This window comes from Chiloscyllium plagiosum, chromosome 14 (assembly GCF_004010195.1).
Source record: "Chiloscyllium plagiosum isolate BGI_BamShark_2017 chromosome 14, ASM401019v2, whole genome shotgun sequence".
Taxonomy (NCBI): Eukaryota; Metazoa; Chordata; class Chondrichthyes; order Orectolobiformes; family Hemiscylliidae; genus Chiloscyllium; species Chiloscyllium plagiosum.
Window position 1 is genome coordinate 53,338,353 of NC_057723.1, and position 12,567 is coordinate 53,350,919.

Genomic DNA, 12,567 nt, shown 5'->3' on the forward strand with positions numbered 1-12,567 from the left:
AGGAAAAGATTGTTCTGATTCCTGTCCACAGATGTTGCCAGACCTGCTGAGATTTTCCAGCTATTTCTATTTTTATAAAAGATTGGTACGTATCCTGAAGATGGGGTGGGGGTGAGGTGTACATAGTATGTGGAGATGGAGCTCAGACGGAGAGAACTATGGTAGGACAGACAAAGGAACAAGTAAAGGTCAATCTGGGGAATTAATAGTTGCTAATTGGGACAGTTAATAGCTAACAAAGCCGCAGTAGTAGCCCATGTGATGGCAAGACCTGGTGTGTGTGTGTTGTGGAAAGGACATGGGAGAAGGTGCTCAGGCCCTAAAATGATTTAAGTTGATATTGAATCTGAAAATCTGCAGGGTTCCCAAATGAATGAGATGCTGTTCTTCCAGCTTGCACCGATCTTCACTTGAGCACTTCAGCAAGCCCGAGACAGGGATATCAGCCAGGGAACACAGTGGTCCATTGAAGTGGCAGGCATCAGGAAACTCAGTGTCATTTTTGCAGATAGAACATAGATGTTCTGGAAAGTGGTTGCCCAGGTTTTGCTTAATCTCCCCGGTGTAGAGGAGACCACATTGCAAGCAGTGAATACAGTAGACTAGATTGAGTGAAGTGCAGGTAAATCGCTGCTCGATTAAAAACTTGGTACATATAAGTGGAGCAGCAATAGCAGGATAACCAGCGTACATGGATCATAATACTATGACCACCTATAAGATCATCAAGGTACTAATTTCAGCAGAAGAGACTAAGAGTATTCAGACTGACTCAGTTCAGGGCTGATAATTGTTACCAGACAGGTTCAGTGCCATAGGAAATTTTAAAGATTATGCTGTACTGCACCTCCAAGAAGCTGCAATTCGATTAACCAACACTCCCAGAAAGTACAGAGTTTACATACAAGAGAAGCTTACAAGTGAACCGAAAAATATGGAATGTAACGGCATTATCCAGCATGTACGCAGCACACAGACTGCTGCAGTTCTAGCACTGTGTGTGAAAGAAGAATGGCACAATCACAGTATGTTTAGGCCAAAATGTCTCACCTTTTCTCTAAAGAGATGCTCATACAAAATTTGAATGTTAGACAAATTGAATCCCAAATTTGCAGGAGCTAAATTCTAAATGCCAAACAAAGATATTGGTCCATTCACTTGAAAAAAAAATCTCAAGAAATCACAACTTTCAGTACAATGTTTGGAAGATATTATTTCCAGAAAGTACCTTTCACTTTGTCAGTCAACATCTGATCAAGCAGCTTATGGACAGAATTTCATTTACAATTCTAGAAAATATTTCTGCGTGTATAAATATTGCCAATGAGATTATGGCGATGGGTAAACTAAAGAGAAGCACAACCAAATCTCCAGCAAGAAACACTAGGTTAATGCAGTAATCATACTTGAAGGAACATGGCAGAGCAAAGTGCTGCTAAACTGAGTTCCGTCAATATTTTTGTCATCCATCAGTAAAAGAGCTTACCTTGAAGCATCCTGCCACAAGTGGGAACAGGCAGATGGAGCTTAATGGATAACATATGCCCTTTATCTTCATCCCTGTTTGGCATGCAACAGACAACAGCATTATGACCATGAAGGTGAGTGCAATGTCCCAGAACAGAGCAGCTTCATTAAAGGTTTGGAATATATCAGTCCTTTTCAAACTAAGGAAGACAGTCACTTTTGATGCCTTTTTAATATGTTAAACATAACAGCAAATAACTTTACAGAAAGTACTGTAACCTTTGAAATATTCCAAAGGAAGTCCAGACCTGATCTGAGCCAAGCTCCAAGAAATAGCATTCAGCCACTGGCTGCGATGCTGATGATCCATTCATTACTGCATTTACAATCTGCCTTTGAGGACTTTAACACAGAAACAGTAAATAACATAGCAGTGAGAACTTTGAGAAAGATCACACTCTGATATGAGAGAAGGCAGGCAGAGGATTTCATAGGAGGGACTAGTAGCAAGCTCGAGGGAAGGTTTGTGAGACAAAAAATGCAGCCCCTAACAATTGGCAACAGGCAGGAAAGCCAAAAGTGCAAGGAACTGTGGAATGCCACAGTTGAGGAGGAAAGGGAAAATTTAGGCAAGAATGTAAAAAAGCCTCCGAGGGGAAAAGGAAAGCACCGAATGTGTCCCTTATAATCAGAAGGAGACGGAGCTCTGACAACGTGAGTTAACGGCCTCAAAATATTTCAAGAGAAACTCCATGCAGCCTGAGTATTTGAGGTAGCCCCCAGGGAACTAATGCTTATGGGGACAAGCCCAGCCCAAGTATCAGTGCCCACTCTGGAAGAATGGATGGGTGGATGATGATTTAGAAGGGCAGGGGGTTATATTTAGTTTATACCTAATGAAGTATACTGCGTCTGCATGTGTGCCTGTTATGAGGGGTCTGGACGTAGGGCAGGTGGCCGCAAGAATGGGTAATAGGTGATCAGCTAATGGCACAAAACTACCCAAGGGAGCACATGTTCAAACCAGATGGAGGACCCTATAGTATCATTGACAAGGCTAGCCCTATGGTGTATGTAATCCAGTTGTTTGAGGGTAAACAGTGTGAGAATGATGATGGTGATGAGGCAAATGCAAATGCAGCTGAATGCCAACAGAGGGTAAAGAATTTGGTGAAATAAGAAGAGGAGGATATGGGGAAAATCACAACCGCCACAAAGAGAACTATCATGCCAAAAATAATCTGGGCCACAATCTTACCCAGGTAAGAAGAAAAGTAATGTAAAAATCAGGTGAGGAGACCATCAAAATTTACACATATATCTAAACATCCTGTGCCTGTGACCAGGTTTGCAAACAAAAAAAGTTTTTTTGCGTGTTTTTCTTTGTAGATGATGTAGAAGACATGATTATGTTTTATGATATTGACCAGGGACAGAGAAGAAAAATCAAGCCCCAGGACAAAGTTTTCATCTGCTGTAATCTGGAATTGGACCCAATTCCACTGGGATCATGGCTGGCGGCTTAAGAAATCACGCTGTTGTTATAGCACCGGTGGAAACAACGTTGTGTCTTGGTGCTGGAAGTGGGCAAAGGAGCACTATTTTTTGACACCAGCCCTCAATGGAATATACACACTATAAATGAGGTTTGCCAAAGGATAGAGGTGATTCCAATGGAAGAGGATGCTAGGATAGCCAAAGCCGGTGAAAATGGAAAATAGAAAACCTGTAGCTGCAGTTCAAATCTGAAATGATACAGAAGGGAGACCACACCAAGGGTATGTAGCAAGTAGAGATTGAAATCAGTGAGGCTGCTAAATTAGGCTTGGACCTCCAGATTCCAACATAGTGCCCATGGATGCGAAATCTGCCATCCTTACCTGATCTGACCTATGTGTGATTTTAGATCTACAGCAATGAGATTGATTTTTTACTGTCCTCTGAAATGGCCTGCCATGTCACTCAATTCGAGTAATTAGACATGAACAATAAATGGTGGCCTAGCCAGTAACATATACATCTCACATGAATAAATAAATACTGTTGGGACAAATGCTCAATTAAGTGATTGGCCCAGAAATGGGAATGTTGGGTTGGAACTGGTACGCCAAGTCAGTATGGTAGAATTAAATCAATGAGGAATATAGATTTAATTAATGAAGCGGCCACAATATTAATACAGGGACTTTGCTCATGAATAGTTTGGATTTGGCTTCTCTGGAGGTAGAAATGTAAAACCTTTAGTGGAAAATGAAAGATACTTTGATTATTTGAGAAATAATTAACTAGAACTGTAATCTAAAAGGTCACATTATGAAATAAATTGTACCATGGAGATAGTAAAGCTAATCTGAGCACACTGACATACAGACTAGCAAAGGAACTGCAATGCAAACTGAAACACCTAGTAGAAGACTCAACCACTCCATCCACTTGACCAAGGAATTCCTGAACACCTTCAAAAACACCAAGGTAGAGGATCACGAGGTCATGGTTTCCTTCAATGTGACGGCCCTATTCACTTCAATAAACACCACCCTAACCAAAGAAACACTGGCCTCACTGCTAGATGAACCATGAACATAAACACCTGACAGCACCAATTCTATCAGAAGGACAGCATCCTCAAACTACTAGACCTGTGCCTCACAACTCACTTTACCTTCAACAACAAGATCTACAAACAAATCAATGGAATGCCTATGGGATTACCAACATCAGGACTTTTAGCAGAAGCAGTTATGCCGAGATTAGAACGAGCAGCCCTTTCCACGATTTAGTCCAAGCTTTGGGTCCGCTATGTCGATGACACTTTTGTCATCACGAAATGTAAAAAATTAAAAGAAACCCACAAACAAATAAACAACATCCTTACTGGTATAAAGTTCACCAAAGAGGAAGAGAACAATTTTGAGAAGATTTGTAGCTCAGGTTGAGGTTTTGGATGTAGGTTTGATGCTGAGCTAGAAGGTTCATTTTCAGATGTTTGGTCACTGTACTAGGTAATATCTTCAGTGAGCCTCCGGCCAAAGCATTGCTGATGTTTCCTGCTTTCTATTTACATGTTTGGGTTCTTTGGGTTGGTGATGTCATTTCCTGTGGTGATGTCATTTCCTGTTCTTTTTCTCAGGGGGTGGTAAATGGGGTCCAAGTCAATGTGTTTGGTGATGGAGTTTTGGCTGGAATGCCATGCTTCTAGGAATTCTTGTGCATGTCTCTGTTTGGCTTGTCCTAGGATGCATGTGTTGTCCCAGTCGAAGTGGTGTCCTTCCTTATCCGTATGTAAGGATACTAGTGAGAGAGGATCATGTCCTTTTGTGGCTAGTTGATGTTCATGTATCCTGGTGGCTAGTTTTATGCCTAGTTTGTCCAATGTAGTGTTTGTTACAGTTCTTGCACAGTTTTTGTAAATGACATTAGTTTTGCTTGTTGCCTCTATAGGGTCTTTCAAGTTCATTAGCTGCTGTTTTAGTGTGTTGGTGGGTTTGTGAGCTACCATAATGCCATGGGGTCTGAGTAGTTTGGCAGTCATGTCCAAAGTGTCTTTGATGTAGGGGGGAGTGGCTAGGGTTTCTGGACTTGTTTTGTCTGCTTATTTGGGTTTGTTGCTGAGAAATTGGTGGACTCTGTTCATTGGGTTGGTGATGTTTACCACCATTTACCATTTACCAACCCCTGAGAAAAAGAAGAAGAAATGACATCACCACAGGAAATGACATCTAAAAGCCAAAGAAAAATTACAACGATCTCACTGGACCCCTGCAGAGCCTCACTAAACAGGGGATGGCTAGCCCTGAGGAGATTGAATGGGGACAAAAGCAGGGGATGGCCTTTATCAAGATCAAACAGACACTGGCCTCCACATCAACACTAGGATTCCCTGACCTGAAAAAAGCCCTTTCACTTCTTTTGCAGTGAAAGTAATGGCACTCTGCAGAAGTGTTACAGAGACACAGAGACAAACTCCAGCCTGTGATATACTACTCAGGTAAAATGGATCTGGTCATGATGGGACAACACTCGTGTGATCGAGACATCCAATGTGCTACTTGGGCACTAACGTCATCCTACTCCTGATACAACTGGGGAAAATGATATTACACTCCCCATATAGTATAATCCAGCTGTTGGAAGCTGGAAAACTGAGAGGTATTACAGACAGTTGGCGAGCAAAATGGAAGCTGCACTGTTGTCAAAAAACAGGCATGTGGAAATGGTAAAATGTAAAAGAGAGAACCCAGCAAACTATGTGAATCAGGAAGGAGAGACATATGATTGTATCCCCCTCATGGTGCAGGAAGAAGAGAAAGTAAGAGCCATTAGAGGGGCCAGTATGAAATGCATGTTTGCAGATGGAGTGCAGAAGCATTATGATGGTGAGGCCCAGACAGGATGGGTCATAGTTAATTTGAAAGGGGAGCTTTTAACAGGAGGAAGGATAGAAGGATGTCACTCAGCCTGCCCAGACAGCTGAGCTAAAAGGACTTACTGTCACCCTGCAGTTAGGGAGAGGACAAATGGTTAATATCTACACAGACAGTAGATATATCTTTGGCATAGTCCATGACTACATGATGGTGTGGGCAAGACAAGGTTATGTTACCTCGAGTGGGAGTGTAATTTAGCATGAGACTCTAATCAAGGACCTAGTGGCTGCAGCTGTTGAACCAAAGGAGGCAGCAGTAATTAAAGTAAAAGCACACAGAACGATTCAGACACCAGAGCAGAAAGGGAATGACTACACAGACACTGCAGCAAAAGCAATGTTAGAACAGGAAGTGGGCAGCACGGTGGCACAGCGGTTAGCACTGCTGCCTCAGCGCAAGAGACCCAGGTTCAATTCCCGCCTCAGGCGACTCTCTGTGTGGAGTTTGCGTATTCTCCCCGTATCTGCGTGGGTTTCCTCCCACAATCCAAAAATGTGCAGGTTAGGTGAATTGGCCATGCTAAATTGCCCATAGTGTCAGGTGAAGGGGTAAATGTAGGGGAATGGGTCTGGGTGGGTTGCGCTTCGGCGGGTTGGGTGTGGACTTGTTGGGCCGAAGGGCCTGTTTCCACACTGTAAGTAATCTAATCTAATCTAATCTAATCTAATCTAATCAAATCTAATCTAATCTAATCTAATCTAAAAGTGATAATGATAGCAGCTGTGTGACAGCAAGAAGCCAAAGATGATGAATTTAAAAGCAAGATGGATTAAAGACAGGGCAACATGAGGAGCAGATGATATTTGGTGAAAAGAGGGTGAAGTGGTCGCTCCTATAGCCTGCCTACAGATGCTAAGCAATGTTTACCATGGATTAGCACACGTAGTGGGGGAATACCCAGATACAGCTAATATCTAACTGTTGATGGTTGAAAGGAATGGGAAGATACAAAGTGAAATTTTGCCAGATGTGCACTGCAAGAGCACAGGCAGAACCAGGATAGGGAATTAAAATTTAAATAAGCCATCAACCCGGTCCATAGGGACCATGGGAACACATTCAAATGGACTTTGTAGGACCACTCCCACAAAGTCAGAGTAAAACATTCGGTGTGGTCATGATCAACCAGTTTACCAGATGGGTAGAAGTTTTCCCCACAAAGAACTGTACTACAACCTCAGTGAAATAACACCTAGGTGGAGGGTTGCCTTACAATTAGACCTAAACTAAGGGACCCACTTCACAGGCAAGTGCCTGAAGGAAGCATGTAAATTCTTGGGTATAATACAAAAGTATCATATCCTTTATCACCCACAGAGCTTGTATATGGTAGACAGGCTGAATAGAATGTTGAAAAATGCTCTGACGAAGGCAATGATAGGAGGAGAGGTTAAATGAACCCTTTCCCAACCAGCCATTCTAATGGCTCAGAGGGCAATGCCCTCGAGAACCAGTGGATTAACACCCTTTGAACTCATGATGAGATGAGCAATGACAGTCCCCTCAGGACCTAATCACAAGGGGAGCAGAAGTGACTAACAGCAAGGCACAAGTCTGACATTACATGAAATCCCTCTGTAAGCATTTACACGTACTTCATGGACAGGCATGAGACCAGCAGCTTGTCAAGGATTGGGAGTCTGAGGGATGTGCAGGGCAGGTAGAAATGCCAGCCACAGGATGAAAGGTCTTAATGAAAATACTTCCAAGCAAGGGGCCTTGTCCGATGGGATGGACCTCATGAGGTAATATCAACAGGTAATAGGAGTGCACTTATTAATGAAAATGAATTGGGTAAATGGAGCCAACCTACCCAGCTGAGGGTATATTCAGGTTAATAATATAACAGTCCAACCTGCTAGTCTGGTATGCGCCCTACCTCTCTCTCTCTCTTTCCTCCCTCTAGCAGGTTTTAAAGGGCCCTCACCTGTGATCACCAACAGGCCGCAGGAGCAGGATCCTCAATCCCACATCGGCAACCGGAATCGATTAAGGTCACATATGTAACGTGGTTGAGTGGTGGAGACTGTAATTAAGAATATTGCTGAAATTAGCATAATATGAAAATGCTAATCCTCTGTGGGCTCTTCTTAATTTTGATCCCATAGGCTGATAGGCAAGTGGAAAAAAGGGACCTGAATATTAACACATTTTTATACATGTCGCACGCTTGTGCCTGACAGAATAATGCCTCCAGTTGCTGGATCTGTATACATATTCCAATACATTCTAAGTGAGGGATTTCCCTGCTAACTGCCCCTTGTGACTGATGAGCTGGCTGCCATGGCTCCTGAAAACTCCATAATCTGGGAATTGGTGCCAGCAGGTCTGGAAGAGAAAATGACGTGCAAACAGAGGGAGAGGCTGGAGCATTTGAATGGTTTGTATTTGGACTTTGTGTCGGAGAGAAGGGGGTTTAACTATTGACGCTGCAGCATGATGATTTGAAAGCTCCCTGCCTAACTGCCTATTATCAGCCATTGGACCCTCCGTTAATAGAGACTATGTTATAAGTATTGCTGAAACATCCGCAAAGTGATCTGAAAGGATGACCCTGATCGACATATTCAGAAAATCAAACAAGTCATAGATGCTAGTGGAATAATACTTGAAAACCACTTAAATCATTTGGTCAATTTTGTTATTTTGCTTTATTTATCCCTTAACTGTTTGTTTGTCCGACGTTTAGATGATTGGGGCTGAAAACATGATCTTAAATCAGAGACATTTCAATTACTTTGTTGTTTAATTTTGCTGTGCTCAAATTACTCTTTTGTTCATAAATAGTTAAGTCTTTTGTTTAAGCTGCAAACCCAGAGTCTAGAATTGAGTATTCAGTGTCTGAGATTGGATATGCAAAATGTCTGGTGAGCAACCATTGAGGTTAGTTTTGAGGTTCTTTGAAGGTTGTAATTTTACTGTATTGCAAATACAGGGGTAAGAAGGCTTATTTCATTCAGCTGCCTATCTCCATATTTTAAAATAATGCTTCCTCAAACTCCAATGACTTTGTTACATTAGATCTGAACACAAATGGCTCAAAGGTCACAAAACAGGGATTTGCTATTACACTGGCATCAGACTATTACAAACATGATGGGAAATTAGAGTTTAACAAGGAAGTATCCACAGTATGTATATAGAATTAAGTCTATGGGTTACAGTGTGTTCAGGATTTCCTTGTTTGTCTTCCCCCTTGTGAGAGACGATTTCGGTACAAATAGTTAAGATGTGCATGACCTCAGAGTCTAAGGGGAATAGAGCCGTGGGGGTAGGGTAAAACATGCTTCTCTATAATAAAGGACGAGACATCTGCTGCTACAGAGTAGAAAAACAAGTCCTTGATTGATAAGACCACTAACTCTGACAGAGAAGAATAAGTCCTTGACTGATAAGACTACAGGGTAGAAAAACAACTCGGGAAACTGTTGCAGACTTTGTGAGAATGTGAACCTCGTGACTCTTTAGAGCTATAGAGGGGAGGGACTTGTACTGTATTTAATCAGAAACATTGTTAGCCTGGCGCGCCTTTTTTTTTTAAGGGTGCCCAACTCTGCAGACTTGTTAATAAAACTTTGTTTTCCTGAATTTGTCTAGAGCAATTATTGAGAAGAGATTTTCGTTTCTAACAGATGTAATGGAAAACATGGAGGAAATATAAATGTTGACCTCTCTGCATAATAGCCCTGTCAGTTCTTCAGAGCATCTTCTGTCATTCACTCTTTCATCTCAAGTACCACTAGTGACATGTATCTACCTGAAGGAATTTTTTGACGTATGCAGTCCTCCCACCGCACGGGGCGCTGAGTCCTCCGACAGAAGTCCTCCCACCGCACGGGGCGCTGAGTCCTCCGACAGAAGTCCTCCCACCGCACGGGGCGCTGAGTCCTCCGACAGAAGTCCTCCCACCGCACGGGGCGCTGAGTCCTCCGACAGAAGTCCTCCCACCGCACGGGGCGCTGAGTCCTCCGACAGAAGTCCTCCCACCGCACGGGGCGCTGAGTCCTCCGACAGAAGTCCTCCCACCGCACGGGGCGCTGAGTCCTCCGACAGAAGTCCTCCCACCGCACGGGGCGCTGAGTCCTCCGACAGAAGTCCTCCCACCGCACGGGGCGCTGAGTCCTCCCACCGCACGGGGCGCTGAGTCCTCCCACCGCACGGGGCGCTGAGTCCTCCCACCGCACGGGGCGCTGAGTCCTCCCACCGCACGGGGCGCTGAGTCCTCCGAGCGAAGTCCTCCCACCGCACGGGGCGCTGAGTCCTCCCACCGCACGGGGCGCTGAGTCCTCCGAGAGAGTCATCTCATGGAGGGCGGAGTGTTTCACTGAGTGTTAGTGTCCTCCCTCTCACTGATGCTCCTGGGTGTCATTGAAAGGAAGGGAAGCTGTCTCGTGACCATCAGAATTTTTAAATTCAGGAATTGTTCCAAATTCAGAAATATGTGAATTTTAAATATGGATCCCATTATTCCACACCGTGTTCCTGAATTAAACCCAGAGTGCTCCAGATGTTGGAGATCTGGAACAGAGCCAGGAGGAGGCCATTCAATATGATCCAAGTTAAACATCACACAACACCAGGTTATAGCCGAGCTGGGAATTTGTGTTGCAGACGTTTCGTCCCCTGTCCAGGTGACATCCTCAGGGCTTAGGAGCCTCCTGTGAAGCGCTTCTGTGATGTTTCCTCCGGTGTTTATAGTGGTCTGTCCCTGCCGCTTCCGGTTGTCAGTTCCAGCTGTCCTTGCTGTGCTTGATAAGCACATAGACCTGGACCCAATATACCGGCCACTGCAGCGGACAGCTGGAACTGACAACCGGAAGCGGCAGGGACAGGCCACTATAAACACCGGAGGAAACATCACAGAAGCGCTTCACAGGAGGCTCCCAAGCACTGAGGATGTCACCTAGACAGGGGACGAAACGTCTGCAACACAAATTCCCAGCTCGGCGAACAGAACCACAACAACGAGCACCCGAGCTACAAACCTTCTCCCAAACTTTGAATAACTTGTGGTTTTACTTTTAAAAACGTGACATCTCAGCTTAGACAATGAATTAAAGGTGTGAGGTTAGAGTTTGTCTGTATCCCAACCTTGAGTCAGACTGGTTCTAAGTAGGAATTGAGAAAATGTCACATGAACTGACTGTTCACAGATTGTGAAATGTGGTGCTGGAAAAACACAGTAGGCCAGGCAGCATCCGAGGAGCAGGAGAATCGACGTTTTGGGCATACGCTCTTCTTCGAGAAGGTTCCTGAAGATTTTTCAACTCTGGTCTCCAGCATCTACAGTCCTCACTTTCTCCTGCCCACAGATTGTGTGCTTTTTGAACAAAATAGAAGGTATCTGCAAAACCAAATCTGCAAAGTTCACCCCATAGACTTATCTATTTGTTTGTGTGTGGTGTGAATGTTTGAGATCATGTCTCCTGATTCTAGAGTCTCCAACCAAGGAAATTATCCTCCCTGCATCTATTCCATCGAGCCCCTGTTAGAACACCTCTCATCCTTCTAATCTCTAGTAAATTCATGCCAAATCAAACCAATCTCCCCTCATACAACAATCCTGTCATTCCCCAGTACCAACCTAATTAAACCTCTGCTGCACTCTAAGGCAAGCATATCCTTCCTTGGATAGACAGACGAAAACTATGCAAAATAGTCCAGATGTGGAGTCACCAAGCCCTGATGCAGTAATGCATTCCTACTTTTGTACTAAAATCTTCTTCCAATGAAGGCCAAAATAGTATTTGCCTTCCTAGTTGCTTGCTGCACTTGCCTAATTTCATTGACTAGTCTACAAGGATATCCAGATCCCTTTGTACTTCCACTTTCCAATATATTACCATTTAAACAATACTCTTCCTTTCTGTTTTTCATATTGAAATGTATAACTTAACATTTAGCCATGCTGTAATTGATCTTCCATGTGTTTGCTCACTCTCAGCTTGTCTAAATCACCTTGGAATCTTCTTGCATGTTCCTCACAATTCGGAATCCCACCCAGTTTCGTATCATCTGCGCAAAGGGAATTAGGTATACTAGTTCAGGATTCTCTTAAGACAGGTTCAGTTGGTAGAAAGTAAATATAATGTTAGAATTAATTTTAAGACAGCCAGAACACAAGAACAGGGATGCACTGCTGAGGCTGTGTAAGGCTCTGGTTAGACCATATGAGCAGTTTTGGACCCTGTGTCTGAGGAAAATTGTGCAGGTCTTGGACGGGGTCCAGAGGAAGTTTACAAGAATGATCCCAGTAATGCAGGGCTTATCATATGAGGAGCAGATGAGAACTCTGGGTTTGCATCAATGGAGTTTAGAAGGATGATGGGCTTCTCATTGAAACTTAGACAATACTAAAAGGCTTGGATACAGTGGACATGGAAATGTTGTTTTCACTAGTAGGAAAGACTAGGACCTGAGGGCAAAAGGTAAAAACAATGACTGCAGATGCTGGAAACCAGATTCTGGATCAGTGGTGCTGGAAGAGCACAGCAATTCAGGCAGCATCCGAGGACAGGCAAAATCGATGTTTCGGGCAAAAGCCCTTCATCAGGAATAAAGGCAGAGAGCCTGAAGCGTGGAGAGAAGTAGGGTTAAAATCAACGAGGTAAAAACAATGACTGCAGATGCTGGAAACCAGATTCTGGATCAGTGGTGCTGGAACAGCACAGCA